Source organism: Mirounga leonina, unplaced genomic scaffold, assembly GCF_011800145.1.
Source record: "Mirounga leonina isolate KUSES-001 unplaced genomic scaffold, KU_Mleo_1.0 Mir_268, whole genome shotgun sequence".
In the NCBI taxonomy this organism is placed as follows: Eukaryota; Metazoa; Chordata; class Mammalia; order Carnivora; family Phocidae; genus Mirounga; species Mirounga leonina.
The window spans coordinates 9,152,320-9,176,867 of NW_023270649.1; the positions used below are offsets into that span (position 1 = coordinate 9,152,320).

The 24,548-nt window shown below is 42.0% G+C and overlaps 1 protein-coding gene across 1 annotated transcript in view; it reads left to right on the forward strand.

The window, feature by feature from the left end:
* FRMPD4 (FERM and PDZ domain containing 4) overlaps positions 1 to 24,548 on the forward strand; it is a 197,043-nt gene that overhangs the window by 80,017 nt on the left and 92,478 nt on the right. The window lies entirely within an intron of this gene.

The following is a 24,548-nucleotide window of genomic DNA, read 5'->3' on the forward strand; positions in this document are numbered from 1 at the left end:
TGCCTTAGGTGGCATCTCCAGAGGTAAAACCTGAGACCAGGGTTTCTGGTGAAGCGAGTTATTGGAATGCTTCACAGGAAAACCCCCCGTGTACGAGTCAAGAAGTATAGGACAGGGAAGGAGGCCTAGCAAGGTGGCAACATCAAGACAGTCACAAGGAAGGATGGCAGTCTTTGTCCAGCCCTACAGTGGAGCGCTGTGGACAATTAAGTTCACATCTCCAGAGTTGTCTACACTCTGGGGATAAGAAGCCAGAGAAATTCTACCCCAATATACCCTTCATTGTAAAATTGTTTCTGGCTCTCTGTGAGCAGAGGCAAGACCAGTTCTGGTGGCCTAGTGCTGTCCGCCAACCAAGAGACAGGGTGCTAGCTCTTGGGAGGGAAATCATCTAGAGACAGGAAGTAGGGAAATGGTCAACGGATTCTAGGAATACAGGCCACGGAACACTGCCCGCATCTGCTTCCATTTTAGCCTTATTCTCACTAGTCTTTGGTTGCACTTCGCCTGCCTTGCCCCCTCTCCTTCCATGCTTACCCATCCTTTAAGACCGATTTCCTCTGCTACCTTCTCAGTCAAGCTTATCCTGGGTCCCAGCACCTCATGGCACTCTCATTCCTGTGAACCCTCATTATAGTCTTGACCCTGGGATCCGCCCCTACGTGCGTCACAAAATTGCTATTTGTCTTTTGACAAATCATTGTGTCCAATTACTCATCTGTCAAGGGTTTGCAATCTGACCACTCAGATCCCTTCTGGGGCAAGAATTCTCTGATTCTGTGACTTACAGTATTCCTGTGTGTTAAAATTATGAATAGATTTGTCAGCATTGACCAGACTGCAAACTTCTAAGGATAAGAATAATTTGCTTTCTCAACTCTACCTATGTCTTCTGAAAATTGGAAATATTAAACTTTCCAAATCGAGGTTGCGAAGACTAGGAATAATGTATGTTTAGTGCCTGGTCCATAGAAGACTCTTGAAATAGATGATCAATATATTGATGTATCTTTGTACTTCAGGAAGTGCCTACTACACTCTCTTGTACATTAGAGGCATTCAAGAAATATTTGCTGCATTATGGAAAGCAAAACTATAAGCTGTCACTAGTGAGTAACAAAGCCAAGCCCCCTTACAATGCATGCTGTGACCTTTCCCATTCTTGTTGCTAGAGGCAAGAATTGATTAAATACTGGAGAAGTAGCTTTGGGCAGATATTACAAGAGCTACAAACCCACCTGGAAGCTATGTTCACTTACCTAGAACCTCTGCCAACCTGCTGGTTGGAGAACAGTCAACTTGCAGTCTTAACCACTCTCAAAGTTTACTCTTTGCTTTCTTTAAACACAGGAAGTATGGATCTAATGCCAAAGAGATCATAGGCTGTGGTTCCTCAAAAAAAAAAAAAGACATCTTTAGTAGCTGGTTTTTGCGTCTTGGCCCCTCTTTGCATGCTGTTCGTTCTCTTTGCAGAGTTAAACATGCATCAGTGCTGGTTGCCCACTGCAAGGTTTGACCCGATCAGTGGCCTAGCTTCTTAACTTCAGCTATTGACGTTCCTAACCAGACAGTGCAGACATAAGCTTCAGCTGTCACTGTTCACTCACTGATACACAGGAAATATGAGGACCAGAAGCTAATTCCACGGCAATCCATTCTGTGATTCTCCCGCTCAGAATCACAAACACCACGTATCAGACCAGGAACCTGCCCAAACGTGACTGTAGAACCTTCCACTGACAGGTAGGACTCATTGGGTCTTTTCTTAAAGACTGTTCCTTCATGAATACCCTCCCCACCTCTACTCTCCCTATTCCCTTCCTTAGAAAAAATCCTATGTATCATGTTTCAGGAAATTGAATGCTTGGACTTTGCACAAAAACTTTCATTTCTTTTTAATATTATCCTTACTCCCAGGCACTGCCCCATGGGAGCATTGAAGGGAACAAGGCAGATTCAGGGAGAAAATTAACCCCTTGAAAGGAAATACTTTAGTGCTTTTTCTTATTGTGGTAAAATACCCTTAACCTAAAATTTACTATTAGGGACATTTGTACCTTCATAATATTAACAGCTATGATTCTGCACCACTGTGTGAGCTTTTCCCGCACCACCAAGCAATTCTCCGCCACCTGCTGGGTGTCCTCAACTCAATTCTACCTGGAGCTATTGTCCCATTCCGTGGTTTAAGGGCTGGGTTTCGTAAGACAGTCCTCCCCATCCCCCCAACTTCAGAGGCCAATCGCTCGTGCCAGTTGTCACCTGGGCTTCTAACCAACCTCTATGCAATGTCCCCTCCTTAGGTTCGATTAATTTGCTAAAGCAGCTCACAGAACTCAGAGAAGCATTTTACTTACTAGATCATCAGATTAGGATAAAGAGTATAACTCAAGAACAGCCAGATGAAGGAGATGTAGAGTAAGGTCTGGGGAAGGAGCATGGAGCTTCCTTGCTCTCTCTGTTCCATGTGGCCTCTTTGTCTGGCTTTCTTTCATTTAACATCATGTTTTCGATGAATCAACATTCATTGATTTTCATGGCTGACTAATATTCCACTATATATGTATGTATATTTGTGTATAGCAACGCTGTTTGTGATAACCAAAAAGTGTTCACACCCCAAATTTCCATTAATAGATAAATGGATATATCATGAATAGTGATGCTATGAACATTTTACATGCAATTTTTTGTTTTAACACTTGTTTTCAGTTCTTTCTGGTACATACCTAGGAGAAGAATTGCTGAGTTATATGCAATCTCTGTGTTTAACTTACTGATCAACCGCCATATTTAGTGCAGTTTTCAAAACCATTGTGGCCTGGTATGTAGAATGCTTATGTCTTTAATTTGATTTCAGTGGTAGATAAAAGACAGTAGTTAAGAGAATTGTTAACTGAAATGATAAAGGAGACTTTGTGAAGTGCAAAGTGTCAGGACCCAAGATTTCCTGCCTTTGGGTATAAAATAAGAATCTAGTAAAGTGCCATGTCACTCACCCTACTCTGCTGTTAACCATCAGACCGGGTTGTCCATGTCTGTGGGTATCTGAATTGAAAATCAGAGTATCTTTATGTTCACTGCATAAATAAGTAAAGGTGACACCACTCATGAAGAGCTAGAGAACGGGATGCAGAAGATATCTGGGCGTATTTGGTAACTATATCAGAGGCATGAGTTAGCAATAGAGATCCTGAGCCTCCCCAACAATATTTCACATTTCAGTTTGCTTTCGCTCCCCACTAAAAGTAAGCCAGATGGTTCTCCATGATGTAGACAAGTCAGTCTATTTCCAATTCAGTGTACTTAGTTTGTAAGGAAATCCTCCACCCCACAGCTAATGTCAGTTTGCTCAGAACATTCAGTTGCTTACCAGTATATTTCAAATGTATCTTATTTTGAACTGTTCTTCAGCTCGTTTCAAACGTGTGTGTATGCATAGGTATGTATATATACACATATTATTTTTTATGGAAAACCATCAACATTCATAAAAAATACAGTGTCTGCAATGCTCTTAGGTGTTGTCTAAGGATCTTGGGGTATCATTATTTATCGCCAGCTTTTATTAGATAAAAGATTTTCCCTAGTCAGTATGATCCAAATATTTGGTCAAAGGCATATTGAAATAATTTAGACTATTTACTGAGTGTGTTGGATTATTTTCATAATGTAGACCTCAGCGTTTTAAGTTCACTGGTATTTGATAGGCTTGAATCTTAGACTCTTTGAGAAAATTTTATCCAATATGTTTTAAATTAAGCTAATGGCTAATCTGACCCTTTCCCTTAGGCCAACAACAGGTGTTTCATTTGAAACTTTTATTGTCTGTTGATGATATTGATGAATGCAGCAGTGCAGTTCTTTTCCAGAGATCCAGCTACTCACTATTCATTCGGCTGCTTCTTAACAAATTGTCTGAATTCAGGGAAAATTCTGTGAGGAGAGAGACCCAGGCTCACACGGGTATGAAAAGTCTCAGATTTTAACATATCTGAAACTGAATACAAAAAGTGTTACATTCTGTTTCATAGTAATCCTCACACACAGAAAATGTTTATCTTTTTATGTAGCCCAGGTAAGATAAAAAGTCCTAGCAATTTTATCATTATCCTCTGCAAACCCCTAAATTTGATATGAGCAGAGAACAAGTGTTTAAACTCTTTTGTCTCCATAACCTCCTTTTTCATACACCGTTATCATTAAACACTTCCAGAGACAGGCCTCTGAAAAGTGAATTGTGGCCTTTCCATGCTTAATTTGTTTCTTAATTGTACATGATTTTATAATGCCCATAAAATAATATTTATAGCCATAACATTTCAAAGGCAACACCTCTCTGAAAAGGAGAGTTAGATTTATTTCCAGATGTTTCTACCAAACATTTTCTTTTTTCTTTCCCTCACCCTACACTCCAATTTCATGGTTGTGATTAACGGGGCAAAGCTCTATAGCAAAAATTCATCAGCTGATTCCTTCCGCCTACAGAATCCACATTTTTCAGGGCTCAATTTGAGACATAATGAAAGTCTACTTTGCATAATTATCATGTGAGACTATCTATAATTAAATGATGAAATGTGGTTTTGCTCCAGTGTATAGACAAGGCTTTATGTGAACTAAAATCACAGAAGTTTACTTCTTCGCTTTAACTTTCGTTTGGTGTTGGGAACGGGGGTGTAATATAAACAAGTAATTCATTTCTGACACAGTTTAAGTTCCCATGGGAACCTTTTTAATTTTCAGGAGAGAAGGCAATTTCTTGAATTGAGGAATAACTGGAAACTTGAATATGATTGCCTCTTCAATGCTAATAGATATTACTCTCTAACTTCAGAATGTGCTTATCATCATTACATTTTGAGTTTTGCCTTGAAAATATTTTTTAAAGCTTTTATGATAGCTTTTGAAATACCTATACAAAAATACCTGTTGTTCATCAGGCAGTTCTAAGGCCTGAAATGAACCTTGCAGAAGTTTCTAACCCTGGTTCATCATCTTGTTTTATAGTCTTTCTGTTTCTTCTAACTAGATAAAACAATGCTGATTATACCAAGTTTAAAATGAAAACAATGATTCTAAGACTTCATGTGGGGAGTAACATCTCTGGAATTCTTTGGGAAACATCATGATATATTATTAAATTAAATTTAAAGTAACTGAATAGGTAAGTTTTGCTAAATTATATCTGCATTTTCCAAGTATGCTTTGCGCATCGACTGTATCCCATACACTGTGGAAGAGACTGAAATTAGAGGTATTATGCAACTTTCAAGGAGTCTGGAACCTAGTAGTATTCAGTTCTAAAATTGCCAAGGGGATGCATTTATCAATGATTTACCAAGACAAATACTGGAATAAAGCTTAAATTTAGGTACATTTTGGTCTTGACCTTTCCTGTCATGACCTTTGGGAAAAGGCTCCCATTGTTTAACATTAGTGGAGCATTTCTGCTCTTGACATGACTTTAAGAATCAAGGAAGAAAATTCCTCCTAGGAGCTAAATGAAAAAGCAAATATAAGTGTTTGGCTTTGCTCTATAATTTTTGTAATGTGATGGTTCCCTATGTATTTTTAGATCTGGGCTCAGCAAACTATGGCTCCTGGGTCAAAGATGGCCCTTTACTTGTTTTTGTAAATAAAGTTTTATTGTAACACAGTCCTATTCATTCCTTATACATTTGTTTATGGCTGTTTTTGTGCTACAACAGCAAAGTTGACTATTTGTGATCAAGACCATATGACCAAAAAGTCTAAAGTAATTACTGCCTGGCCTCTTACAGAAAACTATCTGCCAACTTCTGTTCTAAATATTATGCTTAAACTGGTATTTCTAAGATTACCGATTTTAGACCTTATCTACTGTTGCTCACTCTGCCAGATAAAGGCTAGATCAGTGGCACCATTCCCTACCTCTCCTAATGTTCCTCTTCTCCTTGTAGTTCAGTTACTGCCACTTACTTTGTGATTCTAATTGATAGATCATACCTTTGTTTCTTTTTCCTTCTACCATAAGCAGCATGTCCTGATACTAGTAATTTCCACTTAGTGAGGTGAAAATATAATTCTGGCATCCTTCTTGCTTGCTTCTCCTTACCCTCTTCTTTCCCATATATTTTTTTTTTTTACATGTTTTGTCTTTAATAATACAAAGGTTGAAAACATTTACAGTTGTCTTGTAATCATTACAGAGTTTTTGGGGCCTTATCTATAGGTTGATCCTAAATTTTCAAGCTCACCGAGGAGTTTTAATATTTATTCCTAATAAAGAGTATTCATTATATCACTAATTAGTGCTGGTTATACTGCCACTACTTTAAAGTTTTTTGTTTTTTAGCAGTTTCTGTGTTTTCATGTTCCGCCGTGCATGTCCTGTCTTGAACATTTTGTTCTTCTCAATGGTAGAGGCCCATCTCTGGAAGTACCTTCTTTCCCACGCTTGTCCCTCCTGAATTCCTCCTCCTGCCCTAATCTTTTTTTTTTTAAAGATTTTATTTATTTATTTATTTTTAATTTTTTTTATTCTTATGTTAATCCCCATACATCACATCATTAGTTTTTGATGTAGTGTTCCATGATTCATTGTTTGTGCATAACACCCAGTGCTCCATGCAATAAGTGCCCTCCTCAATACCCATCACCAGGCTCACCCTTCCTCCCGCCCCCCTCCTGCCCTAATCTTGATTGCTGACTTCCTGAGCCACCAGCAAACAGTCATCTTGGGACTTTGCTGCCTTCTTTCCTGGGTTGGATTCCTGTGTTGGAGCCAAGGTTATCTTGATCTCATGCCTTTCTCTCTCTTGATTTGATTGGAGCACATCCTCTGATCATTTTCTTAGAGAAGACGTGTGGGAAATAAACCTTCTAGATCTTTGCATGTCTGGACCTGTCTTTATTTTGCCCTCACGCTTGACGTAGAAATCTAGGTTGAAAATTATTTTTCCAGGAAGGTTTTAATTCTGGCTATATTGCCTTCAGGCCTCCAGTCCTGCACTGAGATACTGCTCTGATTCTCCTTCCTTTATCTTCAGTGTGTCTTTTCTTTCTATAGCTTTAAAGATGATTTCTTTATCCTTGGTGTATTAAAATTTCATTGTGCTGCATCAAGATGGGAAGGTACTTTTACTGTCGGGCTACAGGCTCTCCAGCTAAGTTCTCAGGTCCTTCAGTCCAGAGACTGTTCAGAATCATTTCTTTGGCAATTCCTTTCTCCCTATTGTTTTCGCTTTTTGATTTTAGAAATTCTTACCAATTTTGTATTGGCTTTTCTGAATTGATCATATGTAATTTTCTCTTGTTTCCTTTATATTTCTAACACCTTGTCTCGTTATTTAGTTGTCTGAAGGATTTTTTAAGAATTTATCCTTGGGGCGCCTGGGTGGCTCAGTTGGTTGGGCGACTGCCTTCGGCTCAGGTCATGATCCTGGAGTCCCGGGATCGAGTCCCGCGTCGGGCTCCCTGCTTGGCAGGGAGTCTGCTTCTCCCTCTGACCCTCCCCCCTCTCATGTGCTCTCTCTCTCTCATTCTCTCTGTCTCAAATAAATAAATAAAATCTTAAAAAAAAAAAAAAAATTTATCCTTCAAGGGGCACCTGGGTGGCTCAGTTGGTAAAGCGTCTGCCTTCAGCTCAGGTCATGATCCCAGGGTCCTGGGACCGAGTCCCGCATCGGGCTCCTTGCTCAGCGGGGAGTCTGTTTCTCCCTCTCCCCCTCCCCCTGCTTCTGCTTGCTCTCTCTCAAATAAATAAAAATATTTTTAAAAATTTATCCTTCAAGCTTTCTATTGAATTGAATATGAAAGTATATATTTACTTTTCAAGAGCACTCCTTCATATTCTCATATTCCCTCCCTATTTTTGTTTTCAATAAAGTGCTGCAGTGCACATCCTTGGGTACACAGCTCTCCCCAGTTATCTTTCAGGATACAGGCCTAGAACCAACATTGCTGAGACACATACTATATGCATGTAAATTTTGAAAGTTTGTGATGGCCCTTCAGAAACAGGTTGTACCAGCTCCATTTTTGCTTCAAGGGGGAAAAAGTGCTATATTAGTATTTTACTTTGCATTTCTCAATAAGACTGAGTGTCTTTCAGAACATTATTAGCCATTTGTATTATTTTCATCTATGTCCCTGGTCATATACTTCACCATTGTTTATTGGATTATCTTTGGTTTTTGAATTGTACAAACTCTTTATCTATTACGTATATCATACATTTGTCTGTTCTATATGTTACGCACATCTTCTGGCATTTTCTCTTGTAACTTTGCTTATGCTTTTGCCCTCTTAAATTACTGAGTTGAATCTGTTTGTCTTTTCCTTTTTAGCTTTTAGATTTCACATTATATTTGGAAATTGCCTTCCTACCACGAGACTCTAAATGTATTCTTTAGTATGTTAAAAAGAAAAAAACCCCAAAATTCAACTGAGTAAATTTGAAGATCTAATTGGCCTTATTCAGTGACTCATGAATCAGGCAGCACTCCATCCAGCAAATAGAAAGGAACTCCAAAGAACTGCACAAAATAAAAGGCTTTTATGGATAGAAGGGGGCAGGAAAAAGAAATTTCTAGCGAAGACTAGGTATTTCAGACAAAGCCTCCTTCCTAAGGGGGATAGGCAGGGTCTGTCAGATAGATTACCTCACTAGTGCTGACCAGGTAGTTTCAAACTGAGTGCAAAGATTACATTCCTGGGAGAGGCTGAAACTACAGTTATGTTCAGTATTCAGTCTTGGTTTCCTGACCTGGGGCTTAGCACAAGTGACTCCATTTTGAGCTTGTCGTTTCTTTTTTTAAGAAGTATTTTATTCTAGGGGCGCCTGGGTGGCTCAGTTGTTAAGCGCCTGCCTTCGGCTCAGGTCATGGTCCCAGGGTCCTGGGATCGAGCCCCGCATTGGGCTCCCTGCTCTGTGGGAGGCCTGCTTCTCCCTCTCCCACTCCCCCTGCTTGTGTTTCCTCTCTCGCTGTGTCTCTGTCTGTCAAATAAATAAATAAAATCTTTAAAAAAAAAAAAAAAGGTATTTTATTCTAGTACTTTCATAGCTTAAATGTTACTGCTCAGCTCAAGTATAAATGATAAAAATATTACCCACCTAGTAGGTTTGTTGTGAGAATGAATGTGGCAATGCATGTATATCATCAAAGCAGTGCTTGGCAAGCTCAGGCCTGTTCACAGTATCTGCTGCTTTTATGGTAATGGTTCTTTTCTTCAGGGTCTAGCCTAATGCCTGATTAAAAGACTGATATAAAGATCAGATGAATGAGTATAAAGTATTGAAGGGAATGGAAACTCCCTCTGATGAAGAGAGAAGAGGAGGACGTTTTAATGCCCTTTTGTAAAGGTGAAAAAGGATTGAGGCAAAATCTCCCAGTTTTATCCTGTGTCTTTGATTTGTTTATCTCCGTGGTTTCTGTGGCCCAGAAAGTAAGTGTCACGCTAATAAAAGCTGAAAATACTTTTTAGCCCTTAAATTGAGTTAAATGAATACTATTGTAACAAGTTAATTATGCATACATAAAATTGCTAAATATATGTCGTTGAAAATGCCTATCTTTCATATTTCGTTAAGCATCAATTATGATCATAAGAAATCTGCATCTTGGGGCACCTGGGTGGCTCAGTCGTTAAGCATCTGCCTTCGGCTCAGGTCATAGTCCCAGGGTCCTGGGATCGAGCCCCACATCGGGCTCCCTGCTTGGCAGGAAGCCTGCTTCTCCTTCTCCCACTCTCCCTGCTTGTGTTCCCTCTCTCGCTGTGTCTCTCTCTGTCAAATAAATAAATAAAACCTTAAAAAAAAAAAAATCTGCATCTTATAAAATGGGTACTGCTGATACATGTTAATTATTTTTTAAAGTAATTGAGTTCTTTTAAAGTTTCAATATGCAGGGATGCCTGGGTGACTCAGTTGGTTAAGCATCTGCCTTCAGCTCATATGATCCCAGAGTCCTGGGATTGAGGCCCTCATCAGGCTTCTTCCTCAGCGGGGAGCCTGCTTCTCCCAATTGACATGCTCTGAAGATCCCTACTTCTGGGTTCTATCCAATAGCTCACAAGTCAGGGTTGGGAATTACAGGGTTGGGCTTACTGCGAAATCATTTTCTTTTTTTCTTTCTTTTTTTTTTATTTGACAGAGAAAGACACAGTGAGAGAGGGAACACAAGCAGGGGGAGTGGGAGAGGGAGAAGCAGACTCCCCGCCGAGCAGGGAGCCCGATGCGGGACTCGATCCAGGGACTCCAGGATCATGACCTGAGCCGAAGGCAGTCGCTTAACCAACTGAGCCACCCAGGCGCCAGCAAAATCATTTTCTGATGTGGTTATTCCAATGTAGTCTCCAGGAATAGATTTCCATAGTGGTATTTGAAGTGTTCTATAGCCTCCTCTCAAATTCAATTCACATTAACTTACATTCACCCAAATGGCACACTGTTTATACAGATTACTGTCAAGCATGTGATTCTGAGCATTTATTATGCGGCTACCTTCCTGTATTACCTGTCTTTTAAATTAGTAATCACCAATAAATCTCAATCTAAGGTTCCTTGGGAGTCATGCATATCTGGCTTGATGGTGTGAGGTGAGGTTGAGAGCTACCAGCTCTGCTGAGCATCTCAATCAACCCAAGGATGCAACTTGATTATTATTGCCTCTGACACTTAGGGTGTCATTAACATAAAAGTCATCTCTTAAACACATTGAACTGAACTCAATTAATATAATTGATTACCGACCTAGCTGTAGGGATTTTGCAGCTTTAGGGAAACTGACAAACATTTTTGCCCTTTTAGATCCTACAATTAGATTCACAAGGCACAGTCAATAAGCATTTTGCAGGCGCTAAATTCATCATCTTTAACGATGACAAAAATCTGGGTAGATGAACTGGCTGTTGATAAAAGACTAATTGTTGAAGTGGTTTTCAATAGTGGTATTGACAAATAGAACTGAGTCCTTGAAAGATAAATTTGATCATGAATTAATGGGACCTATGTTGGACGTTAATTTATACCAGCCCTAATAGATCCTTGATTTATTGCATCTCATTTGCTAAAGCTGAAGGCATGACTAGAAAAATGCATCCATCTGGGTTCTGTTTAAACTCTGTAGTCCTTTGAACTATAACCCTCACAATGAATATTACTGATTTGTAAATAAAATTAATAGTATGTGCATTCAAGTTAATATTTAAGAACTATATTAACCTTCTTTTCTAAGATATTCTACTTTCGTCTCCTAGAATGTGGAGAAAAATTTCAGGATTTTTCTTTTCCCAACCCAGTGTATACCAGGTCCTACTCAAGTGATAGATTTTAGAGCCTCTGACCTTTGCAGGAAGGATGTACTCTTGCTTACATAAAGGGTGTGTGGGTGATAGCGGGCAGCATTCTAACATGGCTTACGGTTTTCTTCTTTAACCTCGTTTGTCCTTGATACTGCTCGCTCTCCTTTTTTTTTTTTTTTAAGATTTTATTTATTTATTTGACAGAGAGAGACAACGAGAGAGGGAACACAAGCAGGGGGAGTGAGAGAGGGAGAAGCAGGCCTCCAGCTGAGCAGGGAGCCCGATGCGGGGCTCCATCCCAGGACCCTGGGATCATGACCTGAGCTGAAGGCAGACGCTTAATGCCTGAGCCACCCAGGCGCCCACTGCTCACTCTCCTAAACATCCTCCCCCATTACCCAGCAAGTAACATGTACAGTTGTCCCAAACACCAGTTTCTTTAATGCCCCTATGGCTTTGCTTGCTCTTCCCTTGGATTGGAATGTAATTCCCTTCCTTATCCATCTGGTATTTACCGCCTCACATCTCTAGACTCATCTCCTGGGCATCTTCTCTGTGAGGTCTTTCCTGGTCCCCCTGACTGCCCTTGGGTTAGGCTGACTACCCCCGTGGAATGCGCCCCCACAGTATGGCGTATATCCTTCCTTGGCACCTGCCTCCAGCAATCTACTGGACTCAGATGTTTATATCTGTAGCTCCTACTGGAGTGGAATTTCTTTCAGGGCAAAGAACCAAGGAGAACTTCACAGTAAATTGAACTACAACTTTTTTCAATAAAGGAATGAATGTCTGAGTAAATCAATGGCCAGGAAACTATTCTCTCAAGGCCATTATACCTCTCTTCCCTCTGCCTGGGATCTTTTTCATGGATAGCCTCCCAGCTGAATCCCTCACTTCATTCAGGTCTCAAAAGTAACCTCCTCAGAGAGGCCTCCGCTCCCGTCTTGTTAAACCAATCCACCCACTCTTTCGTTCTCTATCCTGCTCTGGTTTTTTTCATAAAAACATATCCGCCACCCAACAATACTAGATATAGTTTATGTTTGATTTTTATCGTCTCAGTCTTTCCACTAGAGGAGGGGTCAGCAAACCTTTTTCTGTAAAGGACCAGATAGTAAATACTTCAGGCTTTGCGGGCCAGAAAGCCTCCATCACCACTACAACCTCTGCCCTGATAGCGTGAAAACAGCTACAGTGCATAAATGGAAGGGCATGGCTTTGCTCCAATAAAACTTTATTTATTAAAGCAGGCAGAGGCCAGATTTGGCCCATGGGCAACAGTTTGCTGCCACCTGGGCTAGAATAGAAGCTTGTGGGTCTGAATCACAGCCATAGTCTGGGTACCAGACACATAGAAAGGTTCCATTAAATAGCTATTGAATGAATGGTGGATCAAGTTTGAGCCACCATAAATAACAAAAGAGCCTGATTATGACAGAATTTGCGAAGTCAATGGCTGTTAGCCTGAGAGAAAAGGATAGACAAAATCTTCCATTGAGCCTATCGACTCCTCTAAGACATGAAAATGGCTGCTATGTGAGTAATATTGACCAAAGATAAAAGTTTACTGAGAATACTTCAGAGACAACCAGAGAAAATGCTTCAGTTAAGACAAAAGGAGATTGCTTTTCATTTAGAAATGAATTCTACAGCGGTCAATACATGAAGCTAACGTCTTCGTTGTGTTTGAAGGTTTATATGTGGAAAATGCATTACATCCAGAAGTATTTATTTAAGAGGTATTTGGGATTTGTTTGTGTTTTGAGAACTGTTGGTGTAAATATAGGTATGGTTGATGTATTGTAAATAAATATTAGTTGAATAATTGATCTCAATATTGCTCTCAGTACAGAAATGTTTATTGCTTTTGGCTAAGAATTAACATGGAAGGTCTAATTACATTTTTCAGTTGGAGTCTGGATGAGGACGTTCCCCATCAGTGCCATTCCCAAGGCAGGGTGTTTCCTGGGACTCAGCAGGTTTCTTCATTGGAGAGAGGCCTGATGTGTGGTTGAGTCCTGGTGAAGAATGGATAGATGGAGGCACAAATAAATCAATAAGTCCCACTGAGGCACCCAGGGACTAGCGACCAGCAGCACCTGGGACCTGGGCAAGGGGCCTATGTGATGTGATGTCACCTGCAGGGACAAAGCTCCCATTGCACAGAGCAGGCAGAGAAGGAAGCAGGCCTGGATCTGGGGCCTCGGGTAAAGAGGTTCAGTTCATGTGTATGGAGCTTAGAAGAGGGGAAACAGAAGCAAACAAACAAAACTCAAAGCAGAAAAGATGTGTAACCTTGGGCTATAATGTAGTTCGATGTCTAAGGAAACTAAATTCTCTAGGTAGGGGCTAAGAATAATTATTTTAATGCAGAAAAGATGAGGAGATCGTAATTTCTTAATTAAAATAGAACTGTTAGCTGAAACCTTTGATTCTATGATTTCCTTACCAGCTTCTTTTAACTTTTTATTTTATTTTATTTATTTATTTGAGAGAGAGAGAATAAGAGAGAGAGAGAGCACAAACAGGGCGAGCAGCAGAGGGAGAGGGAGAAGCAGACTCCCCATCGAGCAGGGAGCCTGATGTGGAACTCCATCCCAGGACCCCGATCTCATGACCTGAGCCGAAGGCAGACGCCCAACCGACCGAGCCACCCAGGCACCCCAGCTTCTTTTAACTTCTATCAGAATTTCTTAGTCATCAGGAGCTCCTGGGTGGCTCAGTCGGTTAAGCATCCAACTCTTGATTTTGGCTCAGGTCTTGATCTCCAGGTCATGAGATTGAGCCCTGCATGGGGCTCTGTGCTCAGCGGGGAGTCTCCTTGAGATTCCCTCCCTCTCCTGTCCCTTCCCCACTCCCATGTTGGTGCACGCTCTGTCTCTCTCTCTCTCAAATAAGTAAATAAAATCTTTTTTAAAGAAAAAGTTCTTAGTCATCAAAGGAGCCCTTACCGCTTAATCACTTTTTCAAATCCTTTGTGTAAAGATTATAAAATCATGAAATTTATGAAGTGTGGCTAATCATCTCTCTAAAAGTAGGTCCTTTTTAAAAAGTCAATTCATGTTTTTTTTAATATCTCCACATTGTATCTATTCATTTACTTAATTATTTTTCATAAACTCTATACCCAACGTGGAGCTCAAACTCACAACCCCGAGATCAAGACTCTATCGACTGGGGTGCCTGGGTGGCCCAGATGGTTAAGTGTCTGCCTTCGGCTCAGGTCATGATCCCAGGGTCCTGGGATCGAGCCCTACATCGGGCTCCTGGCTCAGCGGGAAGCCTGCTTCTCCCTCTCCTTCTGCCTCTCCCCCTGCTCATGCTCTCTCTCTCTCTGTGTCTCAAATGAATAAATAAAATCTTTGAAAAAAAAAAAAGACTCTATCGACTAAGCCGGCCACATGCCCCAAAATCAATTCATGTTTTTCAGTATTATCTTAGATCATGGTTTCTATAACTCATAGTTTAAATTTACAAACCCATGGGATAGTTTTCACATTCCAAATATAAAACTATAATAGAAATTTTCAAAGAATACACAAAGAGATCACAGCAATATATACAACAGCCCCTTGGGATGGGGAGGTCACCTCCTGCATCTTCAACCTTCTGCTTCCCCCATGTACTGCTCTAACGTATGGGTAGAATCCAATTTGATGGAGATGAACTTTCAAACCTAAAGTGATGATTTTAACAGTTTGAGAAAGGCTTCACTCGTTGTTATCAAGTCTTTTGTTCAAAAATGGATTTTCCTGTAGGTACAAAAAAATAAGGGTAATCATTCAAGATGGAAAAGTCTGCCCTGCCCTCGCCCTGCCCTGTAATTCGTTATGCTCTGTTTTGATTCAGCCAGAAAGCCAATTGAAACTTAGAAAGATATGGGGTGGTTAGCTTTCCAACCCCCAAAGGGTTCAATCTTTTGGAGCCAAAGCAGGAACACATGTAATAACCATCAATTTGTCTGTCCTTTTGTCACCCAAACCTGGGGCCACTCTGTTTCATCTTGCTTGCTGGGATTAGCAAGGATTAGACAAGCAGAACGAAATGCACCATTTCCCATCAGCATGTTAACTTCGTCTGTAGGTTTCTAAACTTGATTCGGAATAGACTGGAATGTGAGAGCTGGGCTTTTTAAGAGCTATGCTGAGCTTTGTAATATCAGTGATTCTGTCCATCATGTTTGAATATATAAAACACTTCTGGGGTTCACGCCATAAATCAGATTATACAGAACAGAAATCTCCACACTTTTTGCTTTTGTACTCCATTCCTATTATAGATTTTGTTTATTTATTTCAGAGAGAGAACTAGCACAAGCATGAGTAGGGCGGGGTGGGGGAAGGGCAGAGGGAGAAGCAGACTCCCTGCTGAGCCAAGATCCTGATGCGGGGCTCGATCCCAGGACCCTGGGCTCATGACCTGAGCCGAAGGCAGGTGCTTAACCGACTGAGCCACCCAGGTGCCCTCCATTCCTATTACTAAAAAAGCTTTGAACATGTAAACTCCGAATATGTGTTAATTTATTTGTAATTTATATGTATATACACCCACACCACTGTGAAGAATATGTTATGGAAAACATGAAGCATATGTGAAAAAGATGTTAAACTGGAATGTTAAAATAAGATGAGGTGAAGGTGGTATATATTTTTTAATCACTTGTAAACACATTGCCATTATTGCTGCATTCCAAATTAGGTAATATTTTAATGACAGCATTGTGATTAAGGATGCTTATGTATTTTTGAGCATCGTAGTTTACCACTTCGTTGAATAAAAATTTGAGGGTCTGTTTGCAAGTTCAGCTTATTTCTTTACTTGGTTTCACTCATTGTCATCAGAAGAGAAAAAGAACTGCAGAAACTCTCAAGAGGCAAAGGGACAGAATGTTTCACCAGCTTGCTTACTGTTTTTCCATCTCATCTCTGCAAGTGAGTTTGTTGAGATTCAGCCAGAAAGTTTCCATGCTCCTTGTTGTCCCTCAACTGTTCTCACAAACCAAATGGAAGATGTTACATGGTATTATATTTAACAAATGAGTTCACAAGCCACCAAAATGCTTCACTTGAGGATTTTTAAAAGGGTTAGAAAAATTTATATCTAGGTTTTCAAAGGCCACTGTTTTTATAGATACATATTTGCATAATTTTCAATAAAACAAGCACATAATGGTAGCATCATTTTTAAACATGTTTCCCTACATTCTTAACACAAACCCATGTTTCTTTTAAAATTTAAGTTACCTTCTCCTTCATTATTCTGATAGCTCCTTTACTCTGAAGAGGCAACTCTTTTAGCTCATTGTCACCAGGTAGCGGTCAACAACCCCTGTGGAGGACAAAAGATTTAAGGGCTTTGGTTCAAAACCAACCATATTATTGACACGCTAAAGCACTTCAGTTTCTTTGGTCCCTTGGCTTGTACTCACTTTTTTCCAGAGGGCAGCCATCTCTAAATGTACCCTGGAACCCTTGTTTGTTCTAGTCGAAGCTGTGACTTCACCAGCTTATACTTTTCTATGTTTGTGCCAGGTCAGAGCATCCTAAGAATTATCATTTTATGATAGGGTCTGGTATTCTTGTCGGCGACACAACCGGTGTTTTTCTTGTTTGAAGTGTTCTTTTATACGATCATATGAAGTTTAGAGTTCTCTTTGTTGAATTCTTTAAAACGGACTGTTGAGATATCTTTATTGGATGGCATTAAATCTGTAAATGAGCTTGAAGAGAGCCGAGATTTTCATATTTAGTCTACCCGTTCAGAAGTCCCGTTTATTTCGAACCCTCATAAAATTCTCCAACAAGATTGTTCTAAACAGTTTGTGGTTTCTCAGTTAAGCATTCGGGATTCTGTTAGCTTTGCAAGTACTGTGTCAGCTTCCAAGCTTGACTAAACAGTTGGAAATCTTTAACTACTCCTGCCGTGTTGTGGAATTGAGTGACAGTGGCCTGTGGAATTGATTAGTGAAGGTTGAGTTCTTCTGAACCCACAATATGAATATTCATGAAGGCAAAAAGCATGAGACCCAGTATGTTATGTGAGCCGGAAACACATTATGTACAGTTACTTACTTTTATATTAAATTTAACTCCTCTTCAGTGGCGGTGTATGGTTGAGCCTTTTTGATCCCCGAGGTCAGAGGCTTGCCCAGATTTGCTTTCAAAATATGGGTTTTGAGTGGGAAAATCCATAGATCAGAAGAGGGGATGGAATCCCCTGGACATTCGAGATATGGAAAGTGGCTGAGCCTCCTGCCTCGCGGGAAGCAGCACTAGGAGGTTCCCGATTCAGGGGAGTTTCGATCCATATTAGCAGGAGTTCCCAGATCTTCTCGTGTGAGGTCACTGCTCAGGATGGTTTCTCTCCAGGCTTAGTCACTTCTCTTCCAGCTTCCCTCTCTCCTTCCCCTCAGAGCTTCTGTTTACTCACAGTTTCTGTTCTCTCCCATAGCACATTACAAGTCATGTGTGGAAAAAAAGAAAGTCATGTGTGAGTATCGTATTACATTCCTGCTGGTTGGCAATTCGAATATCATCACGGCAAACACTCAAACATCCTCTGGATGTGTGCCGAGTCGAAATCTGAGTAGACCTCTCTGGTCTTCAGTGCACAGTACCTGCTCCTCAGACACCCTCTCCCGAGACTGAGTTCCCTGAAGTGCACAGACTGCCATTTCTTCAGGCCCAACCTTGTGGATCTTGGTGTTTGGTTAGACGTAGCACCAACGCCCGCCCTCCCGAAGTTTCTGCCACCTCACAGGACCCTTTGCCGTTGCCTCCTTAGCAAAGTTGCTTAGACTTTCAGGAAACAAAAATCAGAAGAGAGGGTTATCTGCAGTCAGTTTTTGCCCTGGACCCTGGGAAATGCATCTTCCCTAAGGCTAGGGATGGCCAATGGCCTGTCTTCTTCATTAGACCCAGTAGAGGAGAAAACTCAATGAGAAGCCAGCAAACATTTTTTTCAGTATGTTACTTTGCCACACACATCATTATAATTTGGACTTGCTGGAAACCCATCCTGGGGTCTAATCTACTTCCGGACCTCCCTCAGTTGTAATCTGTCAACTTGAATAATAGTTCTTTTTCCTTCCTTCTTTTTGTTCTGGCGAATTCTGGTTTGCCTAGCTTAGAACTTTTGTTCAGAGCTTTTCTTAGTAGGGCCTTCACAGGCCACAGGAGGGCTTATGAATTTTTACCCTTGCTTTGCAAACCACTGCTACCCAAGTCCGATCAGGGATATGAGAAAACCATGAAGAGACCATAGGGTTCCTGTGTCTATCATGTCAACTGTGATACTGAGGCGGAGGGGGGCAGTTTCCTTTGAAAGTGTCTATAGTGTTCGTGAAATGTAACATTTGGTCATAAATGGTGCGGACAATAGGGTTGGTAGAATCCGTGGCGAACTCTGGAATTCCAGGGTGTTTAACTAATACTGAAATCACTATTTAAAGATTGTATGAGTGAGCTTTTGGTGCCTAACAAACTCTCCCAAATTCAGTGTCCTAGCTCTTATTAGCCCGTATTTGGCCGGCTGATCTAGGCTGGGGGGCTGGGAAGCTCTGCTTCTTCCTGAGCTGCCGGCTCTGGTCTGTTCCCCGTGCGTCCCTTCTGGAACCCAAGCTGAAGGGGCAGCAGCTACCTTGTGAAGGCCTTCTTGTGGTGATGATAAAGAAGCAAGAGCATAAGACCAACTACAAAGGTGTTTTTTGTTTGTCATATCTGGGCTCAGCCATGTGACCTGCTTTGCCCTGTGAGGCGTTAGCCAAGTCAAGGGACAGCAAAATATGCACTGCGTACAGTGGGGGGCTCTGAAAAACATTGTGGCGTAGGGCAGCCAATCACATCCTGGGGAGCAAATGAAGAATAATTCAGTCGATCACAGAGACCACTACTAGCATGATGAGGATAGAATATATTGACGCGTAATGCTGTCGTGTAATCTCAGCTGGCCATCCCTGCAAAGTCACGCTGACAATGACCTTCTCAAGTAGAATTCAGGCACGGCTGTTTATTTATACTTATTTTCGTTCCAGTCTTACCTACCCAGGTGTCCTACCTGTCATCATCTTACTGCAGTTTTAAATTTTACAACAAAGTAATAACTTCGAAATCTAGTTTTTCCTACCAGAATCTATCCCCTCAGCACATATTCCATAAAAGGACGTCACTGTCTCTAATAAGTACTTATAAAAATGGAATCACTTTGGGTTTTCTTATAGCATTCTATCTACCAGTCAAAGTAACTCTTTGTGATACACTGAATGTACCAATCTTTTACTTCTGTGGAGGAAGAAAGTCTCCCAACGTTCTAGGAAAGCCCTTTCCTTTTGTGCAGGATCGCCGTCATTCCTTTTAAAATGAATCTGTCAGAAACGGGAAGGTTGTTCATTGAATCTCAGTGGACACATTTTCCATCTCAATTAACAGAGACTGGATTTTCAGGTCTCTGATTCCTGGCCTGTGCACACGCATGCGTGTGTGTGTGTGTGTGTGTGTGTGTTGCAGAAGGTTGGGGCTGGGGCTGAAAGTTTGTGTGGCTCATTAGTTGTGTTCTCCAGCCTTAGTATCAGAATTCACTGAAGCATGGTGAGCAGGTAAAAAAGATGTTGCTTTCTCAGCTCATTGTAAAAGGACTCAAGCGTCTTTATAGAAAATACTGCAAGGTGAGAGCCAAAAAATGCTTACCTTAATACAAACCACAAAATGATGTTTCATGGGGGAGTATTTTCGTGTAGAGCCATTCCTACCGGAAAAAAGACAGGTTGATTATTTTTAGATAATGTGTTCTGAAAATGCCACCTGTTGCGCAAGAATAATAACGCCATTGGAAGGTTATCCTCAAGTGCAAACAAAACAAAAAGAATGAAACATCATAAACAAAAACAAAAACGCTGGAACAAACATCGACCACAAAATACACATTCGATTGGGAGCCTCAAATGTTATTTGGGTGGGGAAAGAACAATGAAGGGATGCAGACTGATGTCACATTCTCTGTGGACACAGCTGGTGGCGGCCTCTCTGTCTCCTCTGTCCTTTAGAACTTGAGTGGCGCTTCTCATTTTTCCCATGACGTGGGTTCCTACCAGCCCCGGACTCCGTGTTCACTTAGGGTTCTAGAAACATGGCCGAGGAAAGCTTACCCGATTTGGTCCTTTAGAGAGCCTGGATTTTATTCTTTTTTCTTTGTCTGTATTCTGGCATAGGACTGCCTCGTGTGTATCAGTTTATACTTGTGTTTATTGTATCATTGCATTTGGTAAGATTTTTTCTAACGAAAGGTCTCAGAGCTTAGCAAGGATTTGTGCGGCATTTCACCGGGAGTTGGGCTATCAGCATTTGAAACGATACTGGGTTTGTTTTCATATTTTAAGAGTGGATGAGCTCGGGTGCCTGGGTGGCTCAGTTGGTTAAGTGACTGCCTTCGGCTCAGGTCATGATCCCAGAGTCCCGGGATCGAGTCCCGCATCGGGCTCCCTGCTCGGCGGGGAGTCTGCTTCTCCCTCTGACCCTCCTCCCTCTCATGCTCTCTGTCTCTCATTCTCTCTGTCTCAAATAAATAAATAAAATCTTTAAAAAAGAAAAAAAGAGTGGATGAGCTCATGATATCTGAAACCTATTCCTTTCTATTCATTGACCTCAAGAGATGAGTGCTGACTATGCGCCAGACATTTTGCTAAATGCTTCACTTCTGTTCATTCATCCTCACAGCTGTCTTAGGCGATTGTGACTGTTAGTACCGCCATTTTTCCGATGAAGAAACTGAGGCACCAGAGTCAGGAAGTAGTTTGTACAGGTCACACTGCTAGGAAGTGGGGGTGGGGGGTGCAGGATTCGGCTTTAGAGAGTCTGGCTGCAAAATCTCCCTGCAAACTTTACCCTGTCGGTCTCAGGCTTGCCCTGTACCTGGGCAGATACGTTTGTGTTTCGTGTGTAAACCATGAAGGGTTAGCTCCTCGAAGAAAAAATGGCTCCTGTGATTTGCATACATCAGGACATGATAGTTGCTTTAGACAATGCGCTAATATGTCCTTCCTCACCTAAATGTCCTCTGTGTGCAGGAAGGAGGCTTCAGAGTAGGAGTCCCAGCCCTGTCGGGGTGGCCTCCAGATGTGTTAAAAACCCGATGATTTCTTGCCATCGCTGCCACTCTCACTCTGGTCCAAGCCCCCGTGTATTTTGTCAGGATGGGTGCCATGGGCCCTGAAAAGCTCTCCCTGCCCACCCGAGCCTCCTCCTGTCTGTTCTCGGTCAGGGCAGCTCGCAATCCCATCACTTCTCCACTCAGAACCTTCCAAAGGCTGCCCGTGTCACTCAGAACAAAACACAAAGCCCTTCCGAGAGCCTGTGTCACCACCAACCCCGCCCCCCACCCCGTCCCAGCCCCTCCCCCTCCTCCTACCGTTGGCCTCCCTGCTGTCCCTTAGGCGCACTCTCCCTGGGCACAGCCCGTCTCAGGACCTTTGCACATAGCGGTCCCTCTCCCCGAAATGCTCCTCCTCCCCCAGATATTTATCGGACCCCTGAGAGAACCCCGAAGTTTCCCCACCCAGGGGCTCTCTCCCCTTCCGGCATTATTTTTCTCCTCAGTGCTTATAAAGACCTGATATGCGATACATTTTACTAATTTCTTAGTTCATTTTCCGTCTCTGAATACCAGAGTGAACATTTTATTATTTTTATTCGGCTTTGGTTCCTGTGGTATCACTGGCAGCGAGAAGCCTGTGGGCGTTCAATAAGTATTTGTTGACTAAATGAATGCATTGTGGAGTTGTTTCGGAGAATTAAATGAACTAACATATGGAAATAATTTCAAAAATTGCTTAGCATGAAATTAGTGTTTAAGAAATGTCAGGTATTCATAAAATAATAATATTATAGCTATTGAATGAATGATGAATTAAAAATTGGAGGCTATTACTTTATCATGCAGTGGAAAGAGGATAATCAAGTTATAAATGCTTTAAATATCCTAACCTGAATGTGCAGTAGAGGCTAGAGGAAGTGGTCCAGGACATCATTTGTGTTCTCTTTTCCTATTACCTGGAAGGAGAGCTAGACCTCACACTTCCCTGAGCAGGGAATGGTCCCCAGGCCTCGCTGCACTTTGGAATCACCTAGGGATCCTTTCAAAGTTGACCCTGCCTCACACCCCCAGATGTTCCAATGTGATTGGTCTGGAGGGAAACCTGGGCATTAGGACTTTTGAATCCTCCCCAGGTGATTCTGATGTGCAGCCAAGGTTGGGAACCAGTGCTGGAAGCTTTCCAGACTGGCAGTGGCATGGGGAAAAGCCTTCCCCAGTCCCTTCCTACACTCAGAATGGAAAGTTCGGCCAACCAGGGTTCAGTTCTCTGTCCTGCAACACAGGTGACCGTGAGCCGGTCACTTCACTTCTACAACCTGCTTCATTTAGAATATGTCTTCTGTGGATTATGGTGCAAATTAATAGCTCAGGGCCAGCCCCTAAAACTGTGGGTATCCCCTTCCCTTTTTTTCCGTTATTCTATCTGGGCATAACAGGAGAGCCCCATTGCCAAAGGTAGCTCAAGAACAGCATGCTCAGAGAGATGGATGCCTGGGTGGCTCAGTCAGTTAAGCGTCTGCCTTTGGCTCGGGTCATGGTCCCAGGGTCCTGGGATCGAGTCCCGCATCGGGCTCCTTGCTCAGCGGGGAGTCTGCTTCTCCCTCTGCCTGCTGCTCCCACCTCCCTTCATCCCGAGCATGTTGCCCACCCTGGTAGCCACGTCTAACCTCTGGGTCCAGACAAACATCTGCAACTTCACAGAAGACCACCCCTCCCTTTTGACCCTAAAACACGGCTGCTCTGAGCCTGCACACGTCTAGAATGGTGGTGGGATGTTGGGGATGGGACACCACCAGGGCCAGCTTCTTGGGTGTGTGACCCAGTCAGTCACTCAGGGAGGGCCCTGAGCTGGGTTTCACATTCTGCTATCTTGAAGTTATGAATTATGTTTGGGTGAGGGGTCCCGCATTTTGATTTTTCACTCCCGCATTTTGATTTTTCACTGTCGGTGCAAATTAGGTAGCTGGTCAAGCTAGGAGACCTGGTGTGAGTTGCACCTGGCTTACCTCTGAGAAGCGTGTGACCTTGACCCAGTTACTCTTCCACGTTTGGCGTTTGCAATGAGGCGGTCGTGGGGTCAAACTGCTGTTCCTGTGGGGTGTTCTGAAGATGAAATCGGGTAACAGATGAGTGTCAGCGTGTAGCGCATAACACGTTAGCTCTCAACTAATGCTTCTCTTTTTCCGAGCATTCCAGAATGCTAGCTGCTAAATCGAAGACGGTTCCTTTCTGATTAAAGGGGATTTTAAACTTTGATTTTCTTAGTCGGTGGTACAAGCCTAGAGGACAGATTCCGGAGAGTTTCCATTCATTCTTCTCAACTCTTATTAAGTACACAAAAGGACCACAGAATTCATCCTTCCCAGTCTTCTTTTTTTTTTCCATTTGAACAATATGTTGTCCACATGGCATATAGAATAGCGTCTTTCGAGGTATTTCAAAATGATCTTCTTTTCCTTATTGAACATTAGAGAGCAAAAACATTGAATGAAGTCCACGTCATTGAAATAACAGTGCCTTACATTCCTTAAAGGAGGTTTCTGGCGTTCAAACTAATAACTCTCCCCTCACAAAAGGCTACCCTGGCTACTGTATGTGAGCGAAGCCTTCATTATGAGTCCGGGGAGTTGGGTTTTGACCCGACGCTCTGGCATACAAGGCATGGGCCCCGAGGGCCAATAAGCCACTACTGACTTCAGCTTCCTTCCTGGGATAATGACAATAAGAACACCAGCCTGGCTCCATCATTCCCTGCTTGTGTTGTGCATCAAATGAGATATTTGCAGATGCATTTTGAAAATTTTTGAACCCCACATATATTTCAAGTTTAGATTATTTTTTTTTAAGATTTTATTTATCCATATGACAGAGAGCATAAGTGGTGGGGAGGGGTAGAGGCAGAGGGAGAAGCAGGCTCCCCGCTGAGCAGGGAGCCCAATGCGGGGCTCATCCCAGGACCCCGGGATCATGACCTGAGCTGAAGGCAGACGCTTAACTGACTGAGCCACCCAGGCGCCCCTCGAGTTTAGATTATTGATAAAATTTCTGAAGTTAGGTGTGAACAAAGAGATTCATTTAAATCAGTTGAAAATCTCTCCAGAATATAAACGCCAGGAGTTCGTTTCTCATCTTTTTTGGAAAGGGGGAATGTGTTTGACACCAGGATAACCTACCAC